Here is a 12,703-nt window from a genome sequence, read left to right on the forward strand (position 1 = left end):
CAACAGTTGGAAAGAGGAGCAACTCCAGATCATTGCCCAGAAATACAACTCCGAAGAAATGGAAGAAGAGCAACTGAAGCAGAAGGCTCATCAAGAGCACTGTCCGTCAGGAGCCATTTTGTCAGTGCCATACAGGAGATTATGAAAACAATCGCATCTGGAAAGGAATGTTGGATATTTGTTTACAACTGACTCTGTTCTTTTTTCCATTATCATTCAGTGCACATAAATACTTTTGTTGGGTATTATTTTACTTATGGACATTAATTGCTTTCAACATAAAATATAGGTTTTCTATTTGTATGATGTGATTTGAATGATTTTGAGGTTTATTTTTCCAGAATGAATACTTATTCTTCCCCGGCAAATGATATATTGTATACAAAATTAATAAAGTACGACTTGTCAGAATACTGCACCCCCTCTCCATAGCTAATACGGCAAAACTGTGTTTACTGATTACAGTTTTGCCGTATTAGCTATGGAGAGGGGGTGTCTTCTGACAAGTCGTAATTTTATTAATTTTGTATACAGTATATCATTTGCCGTAGCGATAAGTATTCATTTGCGATGGAAATAAACCTCAAAATCATTCAGATCACATCATTTTGTGACAGTGTACGGTATTTACTATTAACATTTATCACTGTTTCATGAGGTTGATAGCATGAGAGGTTTAGGGTTAGGTAATGTAATAATTAATTCAGTACAGTGTAATAAACTGGCATGACAGCTACGATGGCCATCTGTATCAATAGGGTTTATGGTGAATAACAGCACCCCAACATGTAAAGAAGTTATTGTCTCATTTATAATTAGAAATACCCTATTAGATATTACAGTATAAAGTAAACAGAGGCTACTTCCTTGCATGACCAGACAAAAAGTGAAAAATGAGACCTAAGGCGGTAGGCTGCAACATACATCCCACGGCAATGAGACACGATAGCACAGGGTAATTCGGATGAGGCGAGAGAGAGCTTAAATTCATTCAGTAATTAGGAAAATGTATCAAGAATCAGGTGGAATACAGTAAAATATTATTTTCCCGAAATTTTTACAATACAGAATCCAAATGACTCAGGATGCATAAATACAGTAGGCTACAATAAACGCTAATACAGGCAAAGGAAGCTATGGTCTTGGGGATTGGGTGGGGTTTTGTAAAGGTAAAGATGGGCGAGGTTGGCATAGGTAAAGGAAGAGTGCTCGGTCGGGAATCTTGAACAGAGTCCATGGTGCTTTTGGTAGAGCTGACTTGTGAACTGTAGTTGTTTGGACGTCCCAGTCTGGTGTTTCAAAGGTTGCTCTCCTAGGGTTGTAACTTATTTTGGAATTAGCGTCCTGCACTTAAGTCTAATAAGGTGAGTTTTTGGTTGCATTGTTCATGTTATTTTGAACTAGGCTACAAGCTATCTAGGCAGTTTAATTAAGACGACAACTAAAATCTCAACTGATATGATTAAGCCCTGTAAGGGCAAAGTGGATGTAAATGCTCTGTTAAAAAAGATAAAATTGGTCGCTAGGCTTCAGAAAGTGAATGATGTGGCTGCATTTATTCCACTGTTTTTGGAAATAAAAAGTTGACCAAAGTGATAGTGGCAAGACTGAAGAATTACTGAAAGACGCCTTTTCGGTGGAACTAAGCATTCCCTCTGCGTCGGGTATTTCCATTAAAATTGACTTCTCTTATAGTATATTGGTTGTTTTATCAAGAATTTACAGTTACTTTTTGTCGTTTGACTGTAATTAACCTGTAATTAACCTCTGAATTGATTATGTTTTTGTATGCTGGCCATCCTGGAATGCTATCGCGCATGCGTAGTGTTATAGGGGCACTTTTGTTAAAAAGTGGTTTCCTTTACAGGGGGCGTCTGCCCCCCAGCTAAGTAACACGACCCACTGGATTAGGCTAGGTTAGGGTACATTAGGTTAGTATGGTTCCTTTTGTAATAGATTTCCTTAGCCAATCCCTTCTTGAACATATAGCTCCCTAATGACTTAAGTATTCGCGGAACCCTTCCATACAGTCTTTTCAGATGGAGCTTTTGTATCATTTGGGAATTAACTAATTCAAGGTGGACGGGGAGCAGGCAGACACATGGTAAAACTTTACTTTAGTTGCGCGGCATAATTCCCACTAGTCTTTGACCTGGACAGGTTCCTCATACATAAATAGACGTGACCTTTCCTATAATGCCAGTTCCTGACCTAACCAGGTCTTACCTACCTAACCTACTTAGGGTGACGTGCCCTGACCTGCTGTGGGGGCTCCCCCCCCCCCGACCCCCCCAAAAAGACGGTAACCTGTCTCGGTCAGTGACTGGCGGGAATCAGGCCGCGCAAACTAAAGTAAAGTTTTACCAGCTGATTTTTGCAAATGAATTAAGAAGCTTGGCAGGGTTAGCTGGGTTTAAGGGGTAATGGGCTGGAACCCATAGTAAGGTTATCATTTGTGAATGGTATTCCCAGTCAAGTCAGTGCATCATTCCAGCAGCTACCAGGAATACAGGGAATGGCAATGAGTGAAATTATTAATAGAGCTAGAATATTGACTTCTGATACATTCAGTGATGTTGCTGATGTTAGTACATCTAGGCCCAAGTCTATTAGGCAAAGCAGTAGTTATGGGGAGGGGGCAAATGCGTTCAGTAGGCGAAGTTTTGGTGAATTCAGGGGTCAGTGTTATGGGTGTGGAAGCCCACGTATGCTGCGTCATTATAAGAACCAAAAACCAGTTGTGTGCTTCTGGTGTAATAAGGTGGGTCATATTTTATCTCAAGTGATTTGGGAAATGAGAAAAGGAGTAAGTGCATCCCATTCAAGGTTACCATTTGTTAAATTGGAGGTTAATGGGCATTCTGTGGTGGGCCTGGTGGGCACAGGTTGTTCTACTACAGTTCTTGGTTCACATTTAGTGGATAAAGTTAGTGGAGGAAGCGTCATAACTGCCATTGATGGGAGAGAGATCTTGTGTAAAGGTGAAATGTATGTAAAATTGAGTGTTGATGATGTTGCAATTACTGTAACTGCTTTAGTGGCAGAGACAATAATTAACAATATTGATTTAATTTTGGGCATGAATGCGATCAGTGGATTTGGAGGTGTTACAGTGGCTGACAGCAAAGTTCTGTTTGGTAAGTCAAGATGTTCAATGATAAGTGTGGTGCTATGGCTAACGCATGTGGTAATTCCAGTGTTATTACAATTGAAGATAAAGAATTTTTGGCAAGATTTGATGGGAGTCAATGGCTAGTAGGGTGGTTTGTCAGAGGGAAATAAAGTAGAGCTCATGAGTAAGATTAGTTATTATGATAAAGGATGGGATGAACAAAAGAGTATGGAGTTTGAGAAGGAAGTAGATAGATGGATTGAAGAGGGTATTTTGCTCCCCTGGGACAAGCAGATTGAGGATGGGGTCTTGCCCTTAATGGCTGTTGAGCAGCTAACTAAAAATAAAGTTAGACCAGTGCTGGACTTTAGAGAGCTGAACAAGTTTGTAGAGTGTCATACTGGGGATGATGCTATTGATGTGTGTGGCGAGATCTTAGGGAATGGCGCAGAATGCAAGGTAATGTAGCTATTGTAGATTTGAAGTCGGCCTATCTGCAAATCAAAGTAGCCAAGAAGCTTTGGTGTCATCAACTCGTAAATTATAAAGGGAGGACTTACTGTTTAACAAGGTTGGGATGTGGGTTGAAACCTGCTCCTCAAATTGTGGGAAAGATTTTTAAAAACTGTTTTGCGGACTGTTTTGATGACATTTTGGTTGACGAAACTCAGGTGCCAACTTCTGAGTTGGCCACATACTTAAAACTGAATGGATTGATTGCCAAACCACCTGAGACTTTGGCTGGACTGCTGCTTTGGGTCTTAAGATAAATGAGAAAGATGGTATTCGGTATTTTGCAAGAGATAATGCCATCCCAGAGATTTCGGATGAGATATCGAGATGAGAGTTCTTTTCAAATTGTGGAAAATTGGTGGTCCACTACCCCATTGCCAATTGGCTACGAGTTGCTTGTGGCTGTGAAGCGACGAGCGGGTGGTTGGTCATGGGACAGTAATGTAGACCCATATGTTGTGCTGTTGCTCAAAGAGGTTGTCCAGAATGTAAACGAAGATGATCAGTGCAAGGGCAGTGGCATGTTTCTTGGTCTGAGGATGGGGTTCTTTGGTGCGATGCGAGTAGTTTAGCGTTGGGAGTTGTGTTGGAGATTGGTGGTATTGTGGTTGGGGATGCAGCTTGGTTGCGAAAGAAAAAGGACAGCAATCATATTAATGTGGCTGAGTAGGAAGTTGTAGTAAAGGGCATCAATCTTGTCTTGCAGTGGGGACTAGAGAAATTGGAGATTTAAGACTGATTCTGCTACTATTCTTGAGTGGACGAAATATGTTATCACAGAGGATAAGAGGGTGCTCACAAAGGGAGTAGGAAAGATGATAAAAAGCAATGATCGGGCATTGTGAGGGAGCTTATTGAAGAATTTGGATTAGAATAATAGGGTGACCAGTAAGTATGATGAGGAACAAGGCTGATGTCTTGACCTGGGTTAAAAAGAGCTGGGTTTTGAATGAATTAAAGAACTAGGTGAGCAGTGAGGATGCGTTGCCTGAACACTATTGACTTGAGAGAGGAGCACAACAGGCATCATGTGGGTGTAGATAGGACATTTTTAGCACAGAAACTAGATTCCAAAATTGATAAAGAAATGGCGAAACATGTGAAAAGCTGTTTGCAATGTCAGTCAATTGATCCTGCTCCAGTGGTGCATGAGCCAGGTAGTGTGAGCGTGGACAGAGATTGGAAGAGACTTGCTGGAAGAGACTTGCCATAGATGTCACACATATAGGAATGTACTGTATTTGCCAATAATTGACTGTGGTCCCAGCAGATTTGCGATGTTGAGAGGTCTGAAGAGGGTGCAGAGGAAGTAGCAGATATATTGAATATAATTTTTCTGGAATGGGGTCCTATAGATGAGATTCTTAAGGATAATAGTGCAGTATTCAGGTCAGAATTACTGAAGATGATGTTGGATGGACGGAATATTCATAGATATTTTTGTGCCGCCTATAGAGCAAGTGGGAATGGTATTGTGGAGAGGCACCACCGAACTATCAAAACTATCTCTGAGAGGGGAGACATAAGTCCATTAGAAGGTGTGTTCTGGTATAATATGACACCCGGAAAGGATTATATGAGAGCAGTGCCCCTCAAAGGGCTATCTACAAATATAAGTGGAGACACCCAGCAAAAGTGCCAGTTACTGTTATTGAGGTCATTGCTCCAGTTCAAGTGGGAGAAGAAGTGTGGGTCAAGACTCCCCATGGGTACTGCACTACTCAATGGAAGAAGGGGATTGTAACTAGAATTAATTCTAAAAATAATGTGTCTGTGGATGGCATGCCACGTCACGTGTTAGACTTGCGTGGGATTGAGCTGCCGAGTTCCTCAGGGAAGTCTGAAGAAAGGGATGATGATAACAGGAGATATCCTGCGAGAAAAAGGCTTGCTCCTGCCTGGACGTGGGACTATGAGTTGGAGTGCCTGAGGGAGGAACTTTGAGTTGGATTGGGTTTCTGCTAATAGTACTGTACAAAGATTGCTTTTGTCTGCTTGGTTTTGTGTTTCTTTTGATGTTGTAGTTGTTTCAATGTAATAAGTGAAAAAATCTTGGGGATTGGGTGGGGGTTTGTAAAGGAAAGGTTGGAAGGGGTTGGTATAGGTGAAGGAAGCGTGGTCGGGAGGAGAGTACATGGCGATTTTGGTAGAGATAGGTTTTGGTTGTTGGGACATTCTAGTCTGTTGTTTCATAGGTTGTTCTGTTAGGGATGTAAGTTTTTTTTGGAATTAGTGCCCTATACTGAAGTCTGATTGGTGAGTTTTTGATTATGCATTGTGCATTGTTCATGTTATTTTGAGCTACAGAAACTTACAGTTAAAATATGGCACAATCAAGTCATAAGCATCATTATCATTAAAGCAACTGTACTGGGAAAATAAAATTGATTGAGTAATTTTTTAATACATTACGTTCGTTTTATATAGAGAATTACATGTCATCCATTATGAAATTGTTTTTTTTAATGGCCAAAGTCATTATTTATTAGGAGATGCAATATATATTAAAATAACATGATTCAAATCCACACCAAATTTATGTAGTTTTTCTTGGCCATTTGCTGTTCTCTGGAAAATGGTATGAGGAGACAGTGTAGCTTATATTAGTATACTAACTTGTGGATATTTGCATAAAAGACCTTTTGGCAGGCCTGTGCATTCAAGCAGTTGATTTTCTGTCTAACATCTGAATTGTGAGTGGGGTTGTGCCACAAACATGCAAAATTTGGTAGAAGTATCTGGAATGGCTATATTCATGATGTTGGAACCCTGATCACAATGTTTCATGCCTTGATTTGACAGAGCTAAAATAGCAAAACTGAAAATCAATTCATAGTACAGTATATAACATTCAGTGTTATCCTACATTGCATGATAAGCATTAAACCATAGTAACAGAAGTCTAAATTAAAACAAAAAAATTATGTCAAAAACAAATCCCCAACATTGCTAGGCTAGGCAAAATATCTGGAATATACTATGTAAAGTATCCCCTTTGGGGGATAGTGCCGTCAGTGCACCGCATGCGGTGCACTGTAGGCATTACTTCAGGTTCTTTGCACTGTCCCTTGGGCCCCTAGCTGCAACCCCTTTCATTCCTTTTACTGTACCTCCTTTCAAATTCTCTTTCTTCCATCTTACTTTCCACCCCATCCTAGCAATTAATTCATAGTGTAACAGCGAAGTTTTCCTCCTGCCAGTTTCCGGTTCATCGCTGAATGACCTCATAGGTGCTTGGCTTTTGGCCTAAATTCTATATTCAATTCAATTCAATTCAATTCATTTCAATTCACTATGTAAAGTATCCTAACAACAGAAATGTAGTTTACATTTCGCAAAATACTGCACAATTATATGCTGAAAGGTGCTCTGTTGAGGTGGCCATCCGCATTTGCATATAATAATGTAATAAAGAGATAAATTTGCTGCGGGATGATGGGCTTACTTCCTGGTTGACTTATGACGTCACTTCGTGTAACTTATTGCATACGCCCTGCGAAGTAGGTTTTATAAAATAGTAATTCTACGACAGCACAAAAGAAAAGACAATAATTAAAATAACTCATTCAACCATTGGTAAAATTTAGTTCCAATTTGGGGAAAACTTAACTATCATATGACGTGTATCATTTTTAGTTTTACACTTGCGTGAATTTTTCCTTTATAAAAAGCTGATATTTCAAGGATCGTAAAATATTCCCTGCTCCATGGCAACAGTAACAGTAGTTTGTTTACAAACATTTTGTCACTTAACAAAACTGTGACTCTCCTCGTCAGTGAAAATGTAAGTTATAAGGAAATTGAGGGAATTACGTCGGCCCACGAATTGAATACATCGGCATAGAGTAACAAACGGAACTCTTAACAAACCCACATGTCGAAAGAAGATTTTTGGGATAAGTTTAGCCTAAAAGGATAGCCTAGACTAGTTCAAGGGCTAAACATGCCAGGTAAGGTTAAGGACACTCCTGTGTGGCCATAAACTCATTCCTGTAACCTCAGGACCACTTGATTATTTGGTAACTCAAAGCCCTAGTGTTGTTTTTATTTGCTGTAGCAGCGAAGGCTTATAGGCCTATGGCAGCTGACTGGATTAGAGACGTGTCTGACGTGTAATGTATTGTACAGGAAATTCCCACCTACAATAAAATAGTGTTAGTCAGTACGTGAATATTTCGTTAAAATGACTATCGTAAATGATGTTTAAAACAGGACCAACCCAAGTTTATAATAACTAGGCAAAATTATTTTAATTCGACTGCTCCCGGTCGGGAAGTGACCGACTCTTTATATAACCTACTTGTTTCGTAACAGGGGTATCTGTGGGTCAGTAAAAACGATTACCGTAGAATATCACCGTTTGTGTTAGCATTAAACATTAAAGTGACCATACAGTGAAAGGACGGTGGGGAAAAGGTAGGTTGCTGTACTCTAGATTTTTGCATTTTGTAGACCAACCGGTAGCAAGGTTGAAATGGTCATAAACAAGACCTTTGTTCTAGGCCTAATTGTTAAGTAGCTGCTTCAAAAAATGTGCGTTAAAACGCGAAATAAGCACCATGGGTAGGAAACCTCATTTCTTTCTGTTTTATGATTTTTGCCACTACCAGGGGCTAATCTGATTGCAAATATCAGATCATACGTTATGTCGATTGTACAGTATCTAAGCTGAATAATTACAGTGAACACATCACGTTTGGTCTCATTTAGAGAGTCAAAGGGTCCAAGCCAATGCTCCCGATCCATGTCACATATCAACAAACTAGTACTTGTTATCTTCACAATACAACTTATGTCATTATCATTTGCGTCCTTTTTAAGAGTTTTTATTATATTTTCACATTATAGGGGTTAAACATGAAATAACTTAGGTTCTCTACTTTCTGCCTTGTGCACTTTGTGTGTGAATTCCCATCTGCTCTAGGTCTCCATGACTTTCTGGCTTGTGATATTCATATTTATGTAGTGGATTTCATTCAGTTTACAGTTTCCTTTAACGCCTATATAACGGCCTTAAAGGATAAAGTTTGTGTCAACAGTGTATAGATATAAGCAAAAAAATAAGTAAGCCTAGGTATAATGATGTTATGGTAGTCTTTTGCATGTTCCCATTGTCATTACTTTAGGTTCAGAATGTGAGGTTGCAGATCGATTTTTGTCAGTTTTGCAACAGGAACCCCTCAGGCGAAAGGCCATGAATTAAATATTTAGGGTAATAATGTGTCTGCTAGACGCCATCATTGCAAAGAAAGATATGACTAATTCAACAGAGTAATCACTGCAGGCCAATTTCAGGTCTCACCCGGAGAAAATTTTTCATATAAAACGTGAAGTAAATTATTATAAAATGAAAGTTTTAGAAAAGTCATTACAGTGGATTAACGAAGCAAGTTGCTCATAGAGAAATGGTTAGAAAAAGTCAAAGGATCGACTAGATGATATTCCATAAACAGTGACTTGTTCAAAGGAATTCTTTGAATTTTTTATTTTAAAATGAGGAAGCCCAGTTTGGCTCATGTAAGTAAACATGTGTTTATTCTGGTGTCAGTATTCTGGTGTCAGAGATGCATCTGATGGCACTTCAAGAACGAGTCGATTGTACACCGTCCAGAGGGTTAGACCTACATAGCTGCCTTCTGGATCCAAGTTGTTGCATGAAACCTTTGCAGCTATAATAAAAATGACAAAAGTCTGGCATTTGTTTAATCAGCTTTATTGATGAATAAATGATGTTCCGTAGCAAAAGATACCATGAGTGCATGTGGCAAAAGGAGAATTGGCAATGGAGTTAAGTCGATAAGAAAATTGCTCGGATAAGTAGCCAGTGGAGAAAAATTGTGTCAGAATTTTGCTCTCAACGGAGTATATATGTGAAAAGTATATTTGTGGTATTGACGACGTATTGCTGGAACGGCGATTTGAATGTGATAGGAAGGAATGCGAATAAATACTCAACCCTTACTAAGTGTCGGCCACCTGAAAATAGTATATAAATTCTCTCTCTCTCTCTCTCTCTCTCTCTCTCTCTCTCTCTCTCTCTCTCTCTCTCTCTCTCTCTCTCTCTCTCTCTCTCACCATAGGTCATTTGGTCCAAGTAGGTGTATATTATTGTTCTGTGTTACATGTACACATAACTGCACCAGTATATTACATTATCTGTAACACAAGTATTGTTGATTTGCAGCTACGCAATCAACTAGATCAACAAATAGAAGAGACATGTATTAGTGATAAACTATGAATTACTGATGATTGAAGGCGAGTTTGGCTTCCGCAGTGACTCGTCACATTTCTTTGGTCAATAAAGGTAATTTATTGTTCCAATAACTAGCGTAGGTTGTAGCGTATCCTAAATTCCGAACAAAAGCACAGTTGAATCTATATATATATATATATATATATATATATATATATATATATATATATATATATATATATATATATATATAATGCAGTTACACAAAATGTACTTTGTGTATTTATATGCATACGCACGTGCAGCAGTATTTTAAGTGCGTCAGATCGTAAATATATTATATATATATATATATATATATATATATATATATATATATATATATATATATATGCAGTTACACGAAAAATAATAATTATATTTACGTAAATACGTGCGTTCAACTGCAATTTCTTATACGTTAGCTCGTAATTCAAATTTTGATCACTTGTACAGTGTAATTTTATACTTGACTCGGTACTTTGTATTGAATGGCGTTGCTTGTTATGTACTTGGACTCTCGTATGGGGTGTTTGATGATCCGTGGACGTAATCTTGACCACCGGAAACCGGTCACAAAAAAAGAGGACGTATGGAAGCAAGAGAGGATGATCACATCGCCATGGCGGCATTTCCGTATTCTGCATCCTTCCCTGAGGTAATCTTATCTTTGGGTCTATTGTTTGTGAGTTCTTCAAGCTTGGGCTGATTTATCCATTTAGCATTATCTCTTGCTTTGCGTTTTGTTCGTTAGCTGTAGGGCTGGGCTGTCTCACATTATGTATGATGGGCATAATATGCAGCGAGTAGTTTTTCTTAATTTTCCTTTGGAAAATGTACAAGTTCGTCATTTTAATGAGCTTGTATTTTATTTTCTTCGCGGGGGGTACCTAGTTTTATATTGCAGTTGCAGGTTTTGCATATTTGAAGAGATCATTGATTATATATACATATATGTATGTATATAATATATATATATATATATATATATATATATATATATATATATATATATATATATATATATATATATATACATGTGTGTGTGGGTGGGTGTGTGTGTGCGCCAGCATTGATATATGCATTTTTACAATTCATTCATATTTTGGTTTTTTCTTTACAATTATGCCAAGAAAATTTGCTTCCTTCGCCAAGAGAGGGATCGTATTTTTTCAACAGAGTGACATCACTGAGCGTGAAGCACGCAAATCGTGGTTCTTCCGAGCATAAATGCGGCGATTCAAATAATTCATTTGCTTGATTTTGAATGAATATCTTTGATTTTTGCCGAAGGATTAGTTATCTGGATACTTGTGTATAATGTAGGAATATTGAGGAGCAATATCCAGACGATTTCTTGTAATAAGGAAAAAATATATAGTTGATAAAATTAACATAATATGAATTTAACTATAAGGGAAACTAATCAGACAAGAACCTCAGTATTTTTATAATTATCTGTGGAGACATAAGACTGTGCAGAACGGGTATCAAGGTGAAAAAATGTAGCATTCAAGGATGCTTAAGTCTTGTCTGAAAGATGTTCATTTTCAGATTGCGTTCTCTGAATAGGGAGAATCAGGTCTCAGTAAGTGAACGTGTGTGGTTTATACATAAATGGAGTTTCGTGGAAGCCGTTAATTTTTAGACTTCATAATTACTGAGAATATGGCCAGGTACTAGGGTATTCTCACCCTGTGATATACTTAATGCTTCCAAAATTTGAGCTAAGACAGTGCAGACATGGCTTTTTTTTTTTTTTTTTTTTTTTTTAGAAATCTTCCAAAAGGGAATAGATTACAAGGGATCTTGATATCCAAATTTTGAGTTCTTGGGGATTTGGTATTCTATAGTTTTAGCTGTTGGTGAGATGGGTGTATCCGAAGAATTTAATGTAAACTAAACAAAACAAAAAAAAAAAACTTCCTCGAATTAATCGTCTTCTGGAGTTTTAGGATCAAAAGTGCATGAAGAACAGACGTTATTTTGGTTGCATATTTATTTGGGATGCTTCCTTTGATAGGAAAATCCTTTAGTAATATTTTCTGAAACTGCACCCGAAGATAAAGAATAGCAGACGTGATGCAGACATCGACTGAAAGAAATAATCAAATGTCAGGTTCTTTGTGATAGGGAAAAAACGAGAATTAGCTTCGTCATGTACGTTGGGTATTGTTCATTCAGGATATTAGAAATGTGTTTTGAAGTTAAAGAATCGAATGCAAATAGAGGTGTGGTTTGTACGACTTTCATCAAACTAATGTAAAACGTTTTAGTAGCTAAAATACAAATAGGAAATTAACAATTTCCCATTCTAATGCATGACCCTTTGTGGATGTCGACTGGACAGTCATATGTCATCGTCACCACGCAGTGCTAGTCCGTAATGCAAATTGCAGCTGTACGTCAAATTTGAATAGGGTAATGACAAGTCATAGCACCCCCAATTGTGAAAAAATCCCCACTCGCCCGGAAGTGATTTATCCAGTCTTTGTGGGATCGCGGGGCGGAGTTTGAAAGCCTCAGTTTTCCTGTTGCTGTTGATACATTGTTCGTCCGCCCTCTTTCCTGTCAGTCCACCGCGCTGGTTAGTTGTTGTATGGTTGCACTCGGGTGAGTGAGTGCAGTCGTGTTGACGTCCTCTGGAGTTGCAAGAAGGTTCAATTGGCTTCACTTCAAGTGAGTTATAATTCTGATGGCTTGATTGTCGATTGTTGACAGGTCGTTGGCGTAGCCTGCGTGGGGCAGGGGTTGATTGCATGACCTCCCGAAATTCTGGCAAGTGGAAACAGTTATGAAAATCAGGAAATTCAAGTAATGTAACTCTTACTTTATAATCTTCT

The 12,703-nt window shown here is 38.4% G+C and overlaps 1 protein-coding gene across 3 annotated transcripts in view; it reads left to right on the forward strand.

Moving 5' to 3' along the window:
- The first annotated feature begins 1,176 nt into the window (after positions 1-1,176).
- LOC136841549 (venom carboxylesterase-6-like) overlaps positions 1,177-12,703 on the forward strand; it is a 56,829-nt gene continuing 45,302 nt past the window's right edge. Inside the window, exon 1 of one of the 3 annotated variants that reach the window (XM_067108522.1) lies at positions 1,177-1,364. The gene's annotated coding sequence lies outside the window, so the exon portion shown is untranslated. Of the gene's footprint in view, positions 1,365-7,441; positions 7,576-12,402; positions 12,540-12,703 lie in introns of those variants that run through there. The other 2 variants (XM_067108524.1, XM_067108523.1) reach the window with 2 other exon arrangements.

The sequence above is a fragment of the Macrobrachium rosenbergii genome, chromosome 9 (genome assembly GCF_040412425.1).
Source record: "Macrobrachium rosenbergii isolate ZJJX-2024 chromosome 9, ASM4041242v1, whole genome shotgun sequence".
NCBI classification, from domain to species: domain Eukaryota; kingdom Metazoa; phylum Arthropoda; class Malacostraca; order Decapoda; family Palaemonidae; genus Macrobrachium; species Macrobrachium rosenbergii.